The sequence below is a fragment of the Lithobates pipiens genome, unplaced genomic scaffold, assembly GCF_037356315.1.
Source record: "Lithobates pipiens isolate NorthernLeopardFrog02 unplaced genomic scaffold, aLitPip1_a1.2 Scaffold_1, whole genome shotgun sequence".
NCBI classification, from domain to species: domain Eukaryota; kingdom Metazoa; phylum Chordata; class Amphibia; order Anura; family Ranidae; genus Lithobates; species Lithobates pipiens.
Window position 1 is genome coordinate 135,873,511 of NW_027507685.1, and position 18,527 is coordinate 135,892,037.

General features: G+C 47.2%; 1 long non-coding RNA gene across 1 annotated transcript in view; it reads right to left on the minus strand.

Annotated features, from left to right (window-relative positions):
• Positions 1-4,324: 4,324 nt before the first annotated feature.
• LOC143988415 (uncharacterized) overlaps positions 4,325-18,527 on the minus strand; it is a 49,319-nt gene continuing 35,116 nt past the window's right edge. The window contains exons 2-3 of the long non-coding RNA XR_013276846.1: positions 8,916-9,050; positions 4,325-4,486 (exon numbers count right to left, since the gene is read on the minus strand). This is a non-coding gene — a long non-coding RNA (uncharacterized LOC143988415). The remainder of the gene's footprint in view (positions 4,487-8,915; positions 9,051-18,527) is intronic.

The following is an 18,527-nucleotide window of genomic DNA, read 5'->3' on the forward strand; positions in this document are numbered from 1 at the left end:
CTTGGGCTATGATATTCAATTTCAGAAGAAATTTTTCACCGGCGTCGAATGTGGAGAAGGAATATGACCGGTCCTTGAGTGAAAAACAAACCGCAAATGGGAAGGCCCATTTATATTTGATGTCCTTTTGGGCCATGGCTGTCAGGAGCGGCTTCAGGGCTCTTCTCTTTTGGATGGTAGCTGGGGAAATGTCCGCAAATATTTGCACAGGGTGCCCTTGGCATGAGATCTGCGGTAGGGTTCTGGCTTGTTTCATCACCTCCTCCTTTACAGCGTAGTATAGAGGTTTAGCAATGACGTCCCTGGGAGACCCATCCTTCCTGGGGGGTCCCATAGCTCTGTGGACTCTGTCTAGTTCCAGGCGGGCTGTTGGGATATTGGGGACCAGAGCTTGGATCAAATCTTGTGTTGCCGTGGAAACATCTGTAATGGATTCTGGTAGGCCTCTAATTCTAAAGTTCAGTCTCCTGGACCTATTTTCCAAGTCGTCAATGCGTGAGAATGCTGTATCTAATTGATCTTGCAGAGTTTGAATGAGCCCGGTGTTTTGATGGGAGATGGCTACTGTTTGTTCAATTTTGTCTTCCATAGCATCCATCCTGGATCCTATGTTTTGCAAATCAGCCCTGATTTCGCCTGTGATGGCTGCAGCGTTAGCCGCTAGACCCCTATCTAGGAGTGTTGAGAACTTGAGGAATAGTTCTTCCATGGATGACTGAGACATATGTGTAACTGGGCCCTGAGGGCCGGGGGTGGGTAAAGCAGGGGGGACCGCCGGGGAGAGGGCCTGGTCTCCAAAAGCTTGATTGAGTAGCGATTCTGTAGAAGTGGGTGAGGGAGTCCCCATGCTGTGAGGTCCTGATGTGAAGTGGAGGATAGCCGGAGCTATGACTGATCTGTGGTCTGGGGTCAGCTCTAGATGTTGTGGTGGGGGCTGAGTGGTGGTGGCCGCCGCGGTGGCCATCTTGTGACTCCCTGATGGAGTGGTGGAGTTAAACTCCCCGTGTAAGTTCCTCCTGGCCCCCGTTTTAAGCATACAAGGGGCGCTTATTATGGAAGGGATTGAAGTGTACCTTTGGATGCAGTTTTTGAGCCCTTCGGTGCGGTGAGAACTTCTCAGCACGAGTGCACGAGTGCTTACAGTCTGGCGGCCATCTTGGTACACCCCGCGGAAATGGGATTCGGCCTCCACGAGGCCTACGCTCGTTACGGATCGACGATTCGGTCTCCGGGTGATCCCCAATGAATGTGGGGTCCGGTGCACAGCGCGTGAAAATGGTAGCTTGGCTGGGTGGCCCGCTAGCAGTGCTGGAGAGACGGCGTGGCACGGAGTTCCCGGCTTACGCGGCCATCTTGGAACCCTCGCGCATGCGCACCCCCGAGAAAAGATTTTAAGACCCATTATTCAACAAAAAATAGGGTGTCAGCTAAATTAAATGTAGCTATGTTGAAATCAGGTAGGTATAAATAGAACCTGACCACTATGTGGTGTAAGGTATACTTACAGATATTGCCATAACACCAAGGATTACCAATGTGTATTTGTGTAACATATTGTACTAGTAAACAGCAGTGTACCAAAAACATGGAGTATATTGAAGAGAAAGCCATCAAAACAGATCTAAGGATATGTGTTGATGACTAGTGATGGACGAACTTCCGAAGGGACGTTTCGCGAACGCGGACCGCGAACGCGGCCGATAGTTCGCGAACCGGAACGTTCGCGGCGGGCCCCATTGACTTCAATGGGAGGCGAACTTCGCAAACCTACAGGTTAAAATAATTACTAGCTGTGCAAACATAGTCCCACCACATGGCCAATGACATAACACATGTATGAGGTGAATCTGGGATCGACAACTACAAGCATTTTTTTTTTTATATGGGAAATTGTTGTGACAATTCAGGACTGTGGAGCGCATGAAGGCAATGGAGGAGAGGGAAGGTCAGGGACCAGGGTAGGCAAAGAAGAGGGTGCAGGAGATGATCACTAGCAGCGTGACATATAGCAATGACACCTGCACCGTGATAGAGCCATCTGACAGCAGCACCGTGATAGAGAGCACTGACATCAGCAGCGTGACATACAGCAATGACACCTGCACCGTGATAGAGTGATCTGACAACAGCACCGTGATAGAGAGCACTGACATCAGCAGCGTGACATAAAGCACTCACACCAGCACCGTGATATACAGCACTGACAGCAGCACCATGATAGAGAGCACTGACATCAGCAGCGTGACATAAAGCAATCACACCAGCACCGTGATATACAGCACTGACAGCAGCACCGTGACAGAGAGCACTGACATCAGCACCGTGATATACAGCACTGACACCTGCACCGTAAGCAGCCCCAGGAGGAAGTCAGCATAGCACAGGGATGGTGGGAGCCCCTCATAATGAGCATAGCACAGGGATGGTGGGAGCCCCTCATAATAAGCAGACCCAGGAGGATATCCGCATAGCACAGGGATGGTGGGAGCCCCTCATAATAAGCAGCCCCAGGAGGATGTCAGCATAGCACAGGGATGGTGGGAGCCCCTCATAATAAGCAGCCCCAGGAGGATGTCAGCATAGCACAGGGATGGTGGGAGCCCCTCATAATAAGCAGCCCCAGGAGTAAGTCAGCACAGCACAGGGATGCTGGGAGCCCCTCATAATGAGCATAGCACAGGGATGGTGGGAGCCCCTCATAATAAGCAGCCCCAGTAGAAATATGACACCGCTCAACCTCTTCAAAGAGGAGGGTACGGGCATATAATATGGTGTGCTTTTTTTGGACAAGGAAGTGAGCCAAATGAAGAAAGAAGGTCTGTGTGCTCGATTAAAAAAATTGTTTATAGACATATACATGGTCTACTGGTCACATGTGTTGAATTCCTCCGAGATCCATGCCTCATTCATTTTTAGAAATGTGAGGTAGTTAACACTGTCGTGAGCTAGGCGAGTACGCTTATCGGTCACGATCCCCCCTGCTGCGCTGAACGTCCTTTCGGACAGGACACTGGATGAGGGGCAAGCCAACAGTTCGATTGCAAATTGGGCAAGCTCTGGCCAGAGGTCAAGCCTGCCCACCCAGTAGTCCAGGGGTTCATCACTCCTCAGAGCGTCCACATCGGCCGTTATCCCGATGTAGTCGGACACCTGACGGTCTAGGCGTTCCCTGATGCTGGATCCGGATGACACCTGTCAATGGGTCGGCTGAAAGAATGACCTCATATCCGAAGTCACCAACACATCTTCAAACCGGCCTCTTCTTGCAGGCGCTGTTGGATTGGTACCCACAACTCCTTCTCTGGGAGTGGGAATTGCTCCTCTGCCAGCGCACGCAAAAGCAGAATGCAGCATTTCTCGAAGCAAAGCCTGGAAGTGCTGCATTCTGACAGCCCTCTGTGACGGCGGTAACATTTCCGCCATTTTGTGTTTGTACCGGGGGTCTAAGTACGTTGCCACCGAGTACTGGTCCTTGACCCTTATGCTTTTTATACGGGGGTCCCTATTAAAACACTGGAGCATGAAGGCCCCCATTTGCACTAAAGTGGAAGCGGTGTGGTGGCCTGGCTCCTACTCATCATCCAGGATAATGTCGTCCTCTTCATTCTCCTCTCCCCATCCACGCACAACAGGGATCCCAGAAAGGTTTAAAGCATGCACTTCTTGCTCCTCCTCATCCGCCCCAGCACCATCCTCCTCTGACTCCTCTTCAGACTCCTGTTGTTCACTTGTCTCAGATAGAGTAGCCCCCCCTGGGAATTCATCCAGCATTGCGACTTCCTCATCTTCCCGCTCCTGCTCCTCCACAGCTTGATCAATGACACGACGCAATGCATGCTCCATAAAGAAGGCATAAGGTACCATGTCACTGATGGCGCCATGGCTGCGACTGACCAGTTTGGGGATCTCCTCAAATGGGCGCAGAAGTCTGCATGCGTCGCGCATGAGCAGCCACTGGCGCATGAACAGCTCCCCAGAACCGATTCTGCCGCAGAGTTCATACAGGTAGACGTTAACTGCACGTTTCTGCTGGAGCAGCCTATCGAGCATATAGAAGGTTGAGTTCCATCGCGTCGGGCAATCGCAAATAAGACGTCTGACCGGCAGATTGTGTCGCTGCTGAATGTCAGCAAGGCGAGCCATGGCCGTGTAAGATCTTCTGAAATGGAGAATGGTTTTTTTTTTTGGGTTATGGGGATAATAGGATAGCTGTACATGCTAGCCTTTCATACCAAACCAGAACCAAAAAGTTGGTGTTGGACTATACCGGTACTTTATATATAAAGATAAGAGAGAAATTAGAGATAAAAATTTAGTACAAGTTTAATGAATAACAAAGATAACAGAATACAAAATATGACGCTTAAAATGTTAATACACCCCAGATTCACTTGTACAATTACTCATAATAGCGTTCAATTCTGGTGGCGTAGATGAAGAATTCCTCTACTAGTTTCGCGGATTGTCCGCTTCTTCAGGAGGAGGTCTATATAGTAAATAAATAATAAACAATTCATAACAATTAACAATTAATATTAATTATACAGATAAAGTATTGTAAAGCCAGTAAAGATGACAATTGAAATAAGGGGGATATAGGGAAATTTCACTCACCCAGAAATTCAAGGAAAAAAGGGGGGGAGGTAAAAACAAAATGTGGAGATTGTGGAGAAATGGGTCCCCTCTATGTTCCCCCACCGGCGGACATGGGGGATAAGGTGCGTATGGTACTGGAGAGAGAAAAAAAAATTAGTTTGAGAGACATTATACACAATGGGGGCATATATGCATATAGAAGCAAATAAATGCACATACCGTATATACTCGAGTATAGGCCGACCCGAATATAAGCCGAGGCCCCCAATTTACCCCCAAAAAAACTGGCAAACTTATTGACTCGTGTATAAGCCGAGGGTGAGACATGCCTGTCCATCCCTGTGTGTGTGTCCGTCCATCCCTGTGTGTCCGTCCATCCCTGTGTGTCCGTCCATCCCTGTGTGTCCGTCCATCCATCCCTGTGTGTGTGTGTGTCCATCCATCCATCCATCCCTGTGTGTGTGTGTCTCCATCCATCCATCCATCCATCCCTGTGTGTGTGTGTCTCCATCCATCCATCCCTGTGTGTGTGTGTCTCCATCCATCCATCCATCCCTGTGTGTGTGTGTATCCGTGTGTGTGTGTGTGTGTGTGTGTGTGTGTGTGTGTGTGTGTGTGTGTGTGTGTGTCCAGCCTACCTGTGTCCCGAGCCTCCGTCCCGTGCCTTGCCTCCTTGCCTCCGTCCCGTGCCGTGCCTTGCCGCCGTGCCTTGCCTCCGTCCCGTCCCGTCCTGTCCCGTGCCGTGCCTTGCCTTGCCTCCGTCCCGTGCCCTCTTCGTCGGCGCCTCGGCGGCCATTGTAAAATTCAAAAGCTGCGCCGCCGCCTTCGCCTGTGATAGGCGGAACACTGAATTTCCCAGCAGCCTGTGTTCCGCCTATCACGGACATCGTATCATCCTCGTCCGTAGTACGAGGATGATACGATGTCCGTGATAGGCGGAACACAGGCTGCTGGGAAATTGAGTGTTCCGCCTATCACAGGCGGAGGCGGAGCCGGAGGCGCGGCTTTTGAAAGGTAGAATGGCCGCTGTCTGTCTGCTCGACACGCTGTTCGGGCAGTCAGACAGCGGTGACTCGAGTATAAGCCGAGGGGGGCACTTTCAGCCTCAAAAAAGAGGCTGAAAATCTCGGCTTATACTCGAGTATATACGGTATACCCTTGCTAGGGCAATAATACATAATTAAGTACTCCAGATAATATACCGATTTTTACCTGGTAAAGGTATACGAAAGGTATACGAATAAGGTAAAGGCAGATGTCCAATAACGTTATGGATTCAATATCTTGAGCCTATAAGGGTATACTGTTACTATTGAGGATGGATAATTGCTTCAAAAAGTAGAAAGAAAACCAAAGGTAGTATATTGTGGATATAGAAATTAGATCTAAAGATTATTTAGGGGTATGCTACCTGGCTGATGTAAACCCCCAGAGTGACGGGGCCGCTAGTACGCCAACGCCAATGCCAAATCTGGGATAGTGGATGTAATGGGTGTGTATGGCAAAAAAGCACACCCCTGTCCTACGTTGCTGTACACTCAATAGTCCAAATATCTCAATAAGAGATGTGATACCGCTGCATCTGTATACAAGGGGAAACCAGAGATAGATCTATGTAGTAACAACAGAGGTATCTCGTGCAGCCATACTAGAATAATTATAAATAATACTTGAGTAATATTAAGAAGAAGCATTACCTGATAGCTGTAGATATTAAAACAAAAGCACTGGTCCTGTACCACCACAAGCCCAAACACAGCGGTCTGAACAGACCGCTGTTTTATGGGATCCCCAACAGGTGTTCCGTCAGGCGTGTCCGCCGGCGGCGTCTGACGTCACATCGTCAGCGCCTCCGCACTGCGCAGGTGCGGCGCAGATGAGCGTCGCACCGGAAGTGCGCTGGGAAGGGCGAATAGACAGCGTAAATACCGGTGTCACTGTCCTAAGAACCTGCAAGCCCAAGGGGGGGAGGAAGCAACAACTCACCACCAGACCAGGAGGAGCACATGTCCGCCGGGGGAAGACAAAAAAGCCGGGACTCCAAAAAACAAAACAAAGCAAAACAAAATAAAACAAAAAAATAAATGATTTCCCGTGAATCTGAGTGAAGGAAATCTCACACATATAACAAAAAAATATTATCATAGCAATTAATTTAAACATAAGTACTCTAAAAATACAGATAATACAATAAAACATTTAATGATATAGGGCAATATAAATGCCACAATTTAGAGGAAAAGGGAGCAATTCCCAAAGAGGAGTATTAAGAGGGGAGGGGGGGGAGGGAGGAAGAAGAAAAAGAAGGGGGGAAGGAGAGGGGGGGTATATTTGATAGGATATTATTCGAGCTTTATTATCTAAAGAAAATATTTATATGAAATTGTCTCATTTAGTCCCGGGGGGTGGGTAGCATTGAGACGTTCGATCCAGAGAGTTTCCCTCTGTAGGATCGTCCGGTCCCAATCCCCACCCCTTGGGTTAGGGGGAATCACCTCTAATACAAAAAATTGGATGACAGAGGTGTCGAACCGGTGATGGAGGCCAATGTGTCTTCCAATGGTTGTAAGTTTGCCATTTCCTGAATCATAAAGGTGGTCCCTAATGCATTGTCTAAACTCTCGAATTGTTTTACCAATATAAAAGGCTTTACACTGGCAAACAATCATATATATAATACCCCTAGTGCTGCAATTGGAAAAAGTACGTGGGCGCAGTAGTTCACCATTAGGTAGCATAAAGTTATTTCCTTCCATGATCCATGGGCAGCGGGGGCACTCATTACATTTGTATGTACCTCGAGTGGTATGACATATCGGGGGTTGTGTAGTGTAATGGCTTTTAATTAGATGGTCCCGCAGAGACAACCCATTATTTGAACCCAAATGGATAGAATTGAGAACCCGTTTGGAAGTACTAAATAAAACCATTATCGTTAAGAAGCAGATTAAGTTTGGTAAAGATAAAGCTAGAGGTAGGAAATTCCTGCCCATACAGGTTAATACATCCACAAACCCGGCTATGGAAACGGAATCAGACTCTTCACTGTCATCAGCATATTCAGTGCACAGTAATTTAAGGCCTGAGGCTAATCTGTCCCGAAAAAGACTACGTTATGCTGGGGGGACCCCACCAGCTAATACTAAGAAGGATAAAAAACCATCTAAGACACTAAAAAATACATGTGTACCGGTTACACAAACACCCAGTGGAACTCCACTAACTGCAGAGGGAACCACTAGTCAGTCTACATTACATGGCACTATCCCTAAAGTCCTAAACTCTTCACTCATAACTAATAAATACACTAAGATAAACGAAGATCACATTTTTTTAGATCTCAAGAAACAACAAGCAAATCTGGATTCATACATCCTCAAACCCACATTAACTCCTCCACACATTCCCAACCCCACACCGACCACAACATTGTAAACCTCACCCCTTATTCCTTTTCGGATGATGAATTATCTGTACTTCACTTAGGATTGGGTTTTTGCCCATTAGATGGACTAAAAATCACTGAAATCATTAAAGATTTATATTTGTTTGCACGGAATCTCGCTTTCAAATTTATGTTTAATAAGGACCACACCAATTCTAATCTTGAACGTCAGCTCACAGAGAGTACCAAACATTTCACTATGGCCGAATTTAGGGCACTTCGGGATTTGATGCTCCTCTACGATGAAGGTGATACCGAGGGTTCTTCCCCCACCTTTCACAAACCGCTTATTTATCTCAACCTATTATTGCTAACCCATTAGAGTCTATTCCTAAAAAATTTCGTCTGCGCTCCCGTAGATTCCCCGATCTTACAACCTGTCCGGGCATCTGGACATTTCTTCAAACCACTATTAAAGATCTGAAAAAGCAACATTGGCATAAAATTAATCCTAATCTAGATTACCAGCAATCTCGGGCACTTAGGTCTTTACAGAGACATACAGATCTAGTAGTGAAACCATCTGACAAAGGTGGAAATATTGTCTTGATGACCCATGACCAATATAAAAATATGTGTATGGCTATTTTAAACAACAATATTTGGTCTCAACCAATTGATCAGTCTGTCACTATGCTATTTCACCAGGAGCTCTGTACCCTTTGCACTGAGGCCCACAATGTGGTCCTCATTGACAAGGATACTTTAGAGTTCCTAATTCCCAAGTTCCCAATTGTTCCCACCTTCTATGCCCTCCCTAAAACACATAAAAACTTAAAATTTCCCCCAGGTAGATCAATTGTCTCAGGAATGGGTTCTGATAATGCCAGTAAACTGGTGGATGCATATTTAATGCCTCATGTACGAAGCTTACCATCCTATATCAAGGATACCACAGACCTGTTGCAACACCTGGATGGGATCCAGGTCCCTCCTCGTGGCGATAGATATCGAGGCCTTGTACTCGAGTATTCCCCACGAGTTGGGCGTCCGAACGGCTGGATCCTTCCTGGAGGAACAAGATTTAAACACATGGCCACTCAATAAATTTATTTTGTCCTTTATTGGAATTTATCCTTACTAAAAATGTATTTTTGTTTAATAACCAATACTATTTACAGGCCCAAGGTGTCGCAATGGGCACCTCCTGTGCACCTGCATATGCAAATTTATATCTGAGTGGTTGGGAGAGATATGTTCACTCTTGTGACCAACTGGCCCCCTTCTTAGAAGAAACCTTACTATGGTACCGATATCTGGATGACCTATTTTTGGTTTGGACGGGAACAAGGGATAAGTTATTACAATTCATGCAGATTTTAGGTAACAACCATTTCAACTTAAAGTTTACATTTAATTTGGATCCTGAAAGAATCTCCTTTTTGGATTTATTAATTATTAAACATCCCGATGGTACCCTCTACACAGACTTGTTTCGGAAATCTACGGCAGGGAACACCCTCCTTTATGCTACCAGTGCCCACCCGGAACCGCTGATACGCAGCATTCCCTTTGCGCAGTATCTGCGCCTACGCAGAAACTGTACGTTGGATACATACTTTAAACTACAAGCCGACGCGTTATGTAATCGCCTCTTATTGAGGGGATACTCCTCGACCTGTTTGAGGAAAGCAGTTAATAGAGTAACTTCATGTTCCCGTAATACGTTACTGCATAAACGACCTAAAACTACAGAAAAAGAGTCTGTCAGATTTATTACAATCTATTCTGCCCATCATTCAACCCTTCGGGATCTTTTAAGTAAGAATTGGCACCTTCTTACTGACCATCATATACTATCCCAACTTGTTCGATCCACCCCGGAGCTAGTATTCCACAGAGCCCAGTCTCTGCGGGACCATCTAACTAAAAGCCATTACGCTACACAACCCCCGATATGTCATACCACTCGAGGTACATACAAATGTAATGAGTGCCCCCGCTGCCCATGGATCATGGAAGGAAATAACTTTATGCTACCTAATGGTGAACTACTGCGCCCACGTACTTTTTCCAATTGCAGCACTAGGGGTATTATATATATGATGGTTTGCCAGTGTAAAGCCTTTTATATTGGTAAAACAATTCGAGAGTTTAGACAACGCATTGGGGACCACCTTTATGATTCAGGAAATGGCAAACTTACAACCATTGGAAGACACATTGGCCTCCATCACCGGTTCGACACCTCTGTCATCCAATTTTTTGTATTAGAGGTGATTCCCCCTAACCCAAGGGGTGGGTATTGGGACCGGACGATTCTACAGAGGGAAACTTTCTGGATCGAACGTCTCAATGCTACCCACCCCCCGGGACTAAATGAGACAATTTCATATAATTATTTTCTTTAGATAATAAAGCTCAAATAATATCCTATCAAATATACCCCCCCCTCTCCTTCCCCCCTTCTTTTTCTTCTTCATCCCTCCCCCCCTCCCCTCTTAATACTCCTCTTTGGAAATTGCTCCCTTTTCCTCTAAATTGTGGCATTTATATTGCCCTATATCATTAAATGTTTTATTGTATTATCTGTATTTTTAGAGTACTTATGTTTAAATTAATTGCTATGATAATATTTTTTTGTTATATGTGTGAGATTTCCTTCACTCAGATTCACGGGAAATCATTTTTTTTGTTTTGTTTTGTTTTGCTTTTTGTTTTTTGGAGTCCCGGCTTTTTTGTCTTCCCCGGCGGACATGTGCTCCTCCTGGTCTGGTGGTGAGTTGTTGCTTCCTCCCCCCCTTGGGCTTGCAGATTCTTAGGACGGTGACACTGGTATTTACGATGTCTATTCGCTCTTCCCAGGGCACTTCCGGTGCGACGCTCATCTGCGCCGCACCTGCGCAGTGCGGAGGCGCTGACGATGTGACGTCAGACGCCGCCGGCGGACACGCCTGACGGAACACCTGTTGGGGATCCCATAAAACAGCGGTCTGTTCAGACCGCTGTGTTTGGGCTTGTGGTGGTACAGGACCAGTGCTTTTGTTTCAATATCTACAGCTATCAGGTAATGCTTCTTCTTAATATTACTCGAGTATTATTTATAATTATTCTAGTATGGCTGCACGAGATACCTCTATTGTTACTACATAGATCTATCTCTGGTTTCCCCTTGTTTACAGATGCAGTGGTATCACATCTCTTATTGAGATATTGAATAGTGCCACAGCTTTGGACTATTGAGTGTACAGCAACGTAGGACGGGGGTGTGCTTTTTTGCCATACACACCCATTACATCCACTATCCCAGATTTGGCATTGGCGTTGGCGTACTAGCGGCCCCGTCACTCTGGGGGTTTACATCAGCCAGGTAGCATACCCCTAAATAATCTTTAGATCTAATTTCTATATCCACAATATACTACCTTTGGTTTTCTTTCTACTTTTTGCAGCAATTATCCATCCTCAATAGTAACAGTATACCCTTATAGGCTCAAGATATTGAATCCATAACGTTATTGGACATCTGCCTTTACCTTATTCGTATACCCTTACCAGGTAAAAATCGGTATATTATCTGGAGTACTTAATTATGTATTATTGCCCTAGCAAGGGTAGAAGTGCATTTATTTGCTTCTACATGCATATATGCCCCCATTGTGTATAATGTCTCTCAAACCAATTTTTTTTTGTCTCCAGTACCATACGCACATTATCCCCCATGTCCGCCGGTGGGGGAACATAGAGGGGACCCATTTCTCCACATTTTGTTTTTACCTCCCCCCCCCCTTTTTCCTTGAATTTCTGGGTGAGTGAAATTTCCCTATATCCCCCTTATTTCAATTGTCATCTTTACTGGCTTTACAATACTTTATCTGTATAATTAATATTAATTGTTATGAATTGTTTATTATTTATTTATTATATAGACCTCCTCCTGAAGAAGCGGACAATCCGCGGAACTAGTAGATTAATTCTTCATCTACGCCACCAGAATTGAACTCTATTATGAGTAATTGTACACGTGAATCTGGGGTGTATTAACATTTTAAGCGTCATATTTTGTATTCTGTTATCTTTGTTATTCATTAAACTTGTACTAAATTTTTATCTCTAATTTCTCTCTTATCTTTATATATAAAGTACCGGTATAGTCCAACACCAACTTTTTGGTTCTGGTTTGGTATGAAAGGCTAGCATGTACAGCTATCCAATTATCCCCATAACCCCAAAAAAAAACATTCTCGAATTAATCTATGGATGATGGTACATTCTTCTAATTTTACTTATCTGAGGCTACACTCTCAAAGCTTCTGAATCTTCTGAAATGGGCTGAGATTTTCCTTGCCTGCCGCAAGATGTCCTGGACCCCAGGGTATTTGACAAGGAATCGCTGCACGACCAAGTTTAAGACGTGTGCCATGCATGGCACATGCGTGATTTTGCCCTGTTTCAATGCGCTAAGCAGATTGGCACCGTTGTCACACACCACTTAACCAACTGTCAAATTGAGCGGTGTTAGCCACTAATCTGCCTGTGAACGCAAAGCTGAAAGGAGTGCCGGGCCAGTGTGGCTCTTGGCTTCCAGGCACAACAGACGCAGCACGGCATGGCAACGTCTCACCTGGCATGTCGAATAGGTTCTGGGAGCTTGGGCGGCGCAGCGGAAGAGACGCTAGCAGCGGAAAAGGAGGAGTCAGCTGAGGAGGAGAGGGAGGAGGAGGGAGTAGGAGGAGGAGGAGAAGAAGAGTCAGCCCTGCATGCAATCCGTGGCGGTAAAACCAAATCTACACGGGTGCCACGGGTTACATGCTTGACGGCTGTCAGAAGGTTCACCCAGTGGGCAGTAAAAGTGATATACCTTCCCTGCCCGTGTTTGCTAGACCACGTGTCTGTGGTCAGATGTATCTTGGCACCGACACTTTGTGCCAGAGATACATTCACTTGCCGCTGAACATGGCCATATAGCTCTGGGATGCCCTTCTCTGAGAAATACTTCCTTCCTGGGACCTTCCATTGTGGTGTTCCAATGGGCACAAATTTGCGAAAGGCCTCCAAGTCCACCAGTTTATATGGCAGTAGTTGGGGGGCTATGAGTTCTGACAAGCCAGCCGTTAACCGTTGGGCAAGAGGGTTATCCGGCGTCATGATTTTTTACGCTCGAACATTAGGCCCACGGAAGCCTGCCTTTTTGCAGAAAAACGTGAGCTTGGCGTGATGGAAGGTGGAGTGGAGGACAATTGTGAGGAGAGAGGAGAAGGAGAAGTAGAAGACGAGGCTGGACGGTGAGAGCCTGCAGTGTGGCTTTGTGTGTTCCGTTGCTCCCACTCGGCAGGGTGAGGGCTGCTCATGTGCCTTCTTAAGGCGGTCGTCCCTAGGTGAGTGTTGGGCTTACTGCGACTAATGCGTTGACTGCAAAGATTGCAGATGGCAACGCTATTGTCAGCAGCGGACCCGTTAAAAAAAGCCCACACTGCGGAGCCATGTCCCGGTGTCCTGGGAGTGCCAGATGTGACCGTACATGGTCGATGACTCGCTCCTGATACATTTGCAGTCTGCTTTGTCCCTCCTGTGCAATGTAAGTTATTCCTGCTTCTCCTCCCTATCTGCTGGTCCATATCTCCCTCTGAACACCCCTCCTCTTCCTCTCCTGTGGGCACCCACGTGACATCACTAGACACGTCATCATCAACGTCACCTTCCCCACCGCTATAAGTAGAGATCTCGGAGTAGGCAGCAACAGCGGGGACCAACCTCCTCCTTGGGCTGATCTGGGTACTGTGGTCAGACTGCTGAATAGCGCTTGTTGCTGCCTCCTCTTCCTGATCCAATACCAAGAGTGGCTGCGCATCAGAAATGTCTTTTTTTTTTTATCAAGAAATGTCTTGATATGGATCGGAAAATAATTCCTGTGACTCAAGCGGAAGGTATTTGAAGAGTGAAGAGGAGGGTGCAGATCGAGAGGATGAGGAGGGTGCAGAAGAGTAAGGCTGAGCGAGCCACTCAACCAAGTCTGGTGCGTCCTTTAAAGTAATTGAACGCACCTTCTGCAACTTCCCACTTTGGCTCAAGCCTGTTGCTCCTGCCCTACCCCTACCACCCCTGCGGAAGGGCCTGCCTCTTCCTCTGCCTGTCATTTTTTAAATGACCCTGTGACAAAACTCTCAGTCCCTATACCGATGAAGGACTGCTGCAGTATAGGGCAGCGGTCAGCAGTAGTGCACCTCAATCCTATGTATTGTGGACCGATACCAGTCCTTATAGAATAGCAGACTGTACCTCACTCAACCCTATGTACTGTAGTATCCTATACCTTACCAGTCCTTATAAGGACCTTTGTGGACCAAGTAGGTTGTGTGTGAGTGATTAGCAGACTGTACGTCAGTCCCTATACAGATGAAGGACTGCTGCAGTATAGGGCAGCGGTCAGCAGTAGTGCACCTCAACCCTATGTATTGTGGACCTATACCAGTCCTTATAGAATGGCAGACTGTACCTCACTCAACCCTATGTACTGTAGCACCCTAGACAGACCAAGTTACCAGTCCTTATAAGGACTTTTGTGGACCAAGTAGGTTGTGTGTGAGTGATTAGCAGACTGTACGCCAGTCCCTATACCGAAGAAGGACTGCTGCAGTATAGGGCAGCGGTCAGCAGTAGTGCATCTCAACCCTATGTATTGTGGACCTATACCAGTCCTTATAGAATGGCTGACTGTACCTCACTCAACCCTATGTACTGTAGCACCCTAGACAGACCAAGTTACCAGTCCTTATTAGGACTTTTGTGGACCAAGTAGGTTGTGTGTGAGTGATTAGCAGACTGTACGTCAGTCCCTATACCGATGAAGGACTGCTGCAGTATAGGGCAGCAGTCAGCAGTAGTGCACCTCAACCCTATGTACTGTGGACCTATACCAGTCCTTATAGAATGGCAGACTGTACCTCACTCAACCCTATGTACTGTAGCACCCTTGACAGACCAAGTTACCAGTCCTTATAAGGACTTTTGTGGACCAAGTAGGTTGTGTGTGAGTGGTTAGCAGACTGTACGCCAGTCCCTATACCGATGAAGGACTGCTGCAGTATAGGGCAGCGGTCAGCAGTAGTGCACCTCAACCCTATGTATTGTGGACCGATACTAGTCCTTATAGAATCTCAGACTGTACCTCACTCAACCCTATGTACTGTAGTACCCTATACCTTACCAGTCCTTATAAGGACCTTTGTGGACCAAGTAGGTTGTGTGTGAGTGATTAGCAGACTGTACGTCAGTCCCTATACCGATGAAGGACTGCTGCAGTATAGGGCAGCGGTCAGCAGTAGTGCACCTCAACCCTATGTTTTGTGGACTGATACCAGTCCTTATAGAATGGCAGACTGTACTTCACTCAACCCTATGTACTGTAGTACCCTATACCTTACCAGTCCTTATAAGGACCTTTGTGAACCAAGTAGGTTCTGTGTGAGTGATTATCAGACTGTACGTCAGTCCCTATACCGATGAAGGACTGCTGCAGTATAGGGCAGCGGTCAGCAGTAGTGCACCTCAACCCTATGTATTGTGAACCTATACCAGTCCTTATAGAATGGCAGACTGTACCTCACTCAACCCTATGTACTGTAGCACCCTAGACAGACCAAGTTACCAGTCCTTATAAGGACTTTTGTGGACCAAGTAGGTTGTGTGTGAGTGATTAGCAGACTGTACGTCAGTCCCTATACCGATGGACTGCTGCAGTATAGGGCAGTGGTCAGCAGTAGTGCACCTCAACCCTATGTATTGTGGACCTATACCAGTTCTTATAGAATGGCAGACTGTACCTCACTCAACCCTATGTACTGTAGCACCCTAGACAGACCAAGTTACCAGTCCTTATAAGGAGCTTTGTGGAACAAGTGGGTTGTGAATGATTAGCAGACTGCAGCAGAAGGGCAGCAGTCAAGTATAATATTCTTTCTATATTTGGAAGAAAGAATATTATACGTGTACAAGCCTATTACCATACCACTGATACCAGTCCTGAAAAGAACCTTTGTGGAATAGTAAAAGCTACTGATTAAACTGACCCTCACTGCCTCACACACTGCTTCCTGCCTGTCCCTATATAAACTGACAAAACAGAGGCTACTGGAACAATAATTGAAATAGCACTTTTGTGGACCTGATAGTAACAGCTAATGACTAAACTGGCTGTCCCTACAGCAGACACCGTCCTGTCCCTTTCTCTAAACTGACAAAAGACACTCAGGCTGCTGCAACAATCACTAGCACAGCACTGCCTATCCTGAACTACACCTAACACCTATACCAGTCCTGAAAAGAACTTTTGTGTACCAAATAGCTAGCGATTTGGGTCACTGTAATCTCTCCCTGCCCCACACAGCAACCTCTCCCTATAGTGACAGAAGAAAGAAGGTAAAATGGCCGCCGGATCGGGTGTATTTATAAGTTAGGGGGAATGTCCAAGTGTCCATGTGCTGTAATGTCTCAATTGGCTGTCCTGTACCCCATGATGGATGTGTCATCATAGGTCAAAGTTCTTTTACACAGTAAACATGGAAGTCCGCCGGTCGAACGGCGCCAATAGTCCGCCGAACGGGCAGACCGCGAACAGCCGAAATCTCCCGCGAAACGATCGCCGGGTGAACCGTTCGGCCATCACTATTGATGACTTCTGTCCATTGCATAAGAAATTAAAAATATAGGCCGAAAAGGCCAAGAATTTAAAAAAAAAATTAAAGTACGGGGGTTAAGTGACAGTGTGAGTCCTATGCCCACCATCTGAGCATGGGGCGCTGACCTTGATTTAAAGGGGCAATACCAGGCCCAGAGTGTGGGTAGGGGAACAATCTAGTTTGAGCCAAGATGAGCCAAGCTATATGAGAAACTAGAATATCTAGAAACGCTGCCAATCTCTGTGACCTGTAATGGAAAGGTGCGGGGGATGGGTGGCGCCGCAGCTTAATCTCTTTTGTAACCACGCAGCAACTTTGTCTGGAGGAGCCACGGGGGGGGCAGTCTGGAAGTCGGGGGGTCCACAGGGGGTGGCCAGTCTGGATGTCAGGGGGGCCAGTCTGGATTTCTGGGGGGCCACAGGGGGGCAGTCTGGATGTCAGGGGGGCCATGGGGGGCAGTCTGGATGTCACGGGGGGGCAGTCTGGATGTCAGGGGGGCCAGTCTGGAAGTCAGGGGGTGCCAGTCTGGAAGTCAGGGGAGCCACGGGGGGGCAGTCTGGATGTCACAGGGGGGCCAGTCTGGATGTCACAGGGGGGGCCATGGGGGGCAGTCTGGATGTCACAGGGGGCCACAGGAGGGCAGTCTGGATGTCACGGGGGGGCCAGTCTGGATGTCAGGGGGGGCAGTCTGGATGTCACAGGGAGGAGGCACCAGATGTTAGGAGGACTGATGGGGACGCCAGATGTTAGGATGACTGGGGACGCCAGATGTTAGGATGACTGATGGGGACACCAGATGTTAGGAGGACTGATGGGGACACCAGATGTTAGGAGGACTCATGGGGACACCAGATGTTAGGAGGACTCATGGGGACACCAGATGTTAGGAGGACTCATGGGGACACCAGATGTTAGGAGGACTCATGGGGACACCAGATGCTAGGAGGACTGATGGGGGCACCAAATGTAAGGAGGACTGATGGGGGCACCAAATGTAAGGAGGACTGTTGGGGACACCAGATGTTAGAAAGACTGATGGGGACACCAAATGTAAGGAGGACTGATGAGGACACCAGATGTTAGGAGGACTGATGGGGACAACAGATGTAAGGAGGACTGATGGGGGCACCAAATGTAAGGAGGACTGATGGGGGCACCAAATGTAAGGAGGACTGTTGGGGACACCAGATGTTAGAAAGACTGATGGGGACACCAAATGTAAGGAGGACTGATGAGGACACCAGATGTTAGGAGGACTGATGGGGACACCAGATGTAAGGAGGACTGATGAGGACACCAGATGTAAGGAGGGGCTCTTCTGATGGAGACACAGATGTAAGGAGGGGTTTCCACTGCTGGGGACAAAGATGTGTGGAAGGCTCCGCTGATGTAAAGAGGGACTCTGCCGGGGGCACCTGGTGGCAGGCAAAGTAGCTAGTGACACGATCATGGCTCCCACTGATTCTGCATTATGGTGAGCTGAATGATTTCATTTTATATTACAATGTAATAATAGAAATAATGCGCTTCAATCATCCTGACACCATAACAATCATTCCGCCGGGATGATTGAATCGCTAACACCAGGTATTTGGAGTATCTTTATCTGCTGATTGTCAAACTTGCTATTGTGGTGTAGGATCTGGGGCTGCTGTCCCTCCATCCCTCTCCCCCCCTTTCTCTCTCCATCCCACATTCATCTCAAACTCTAACCACACCCATTTGAGCCACGCCTATTTAACCCACACCCACTATTTCCACGCACATTTTTCACAGCGGCGTGTGAAGCGCCGCATTTTCAATTGTTCCCTGTGCCACACAAACGCATGACCCACCCCCTAATTATAATACAACTCCACCTACAGCCA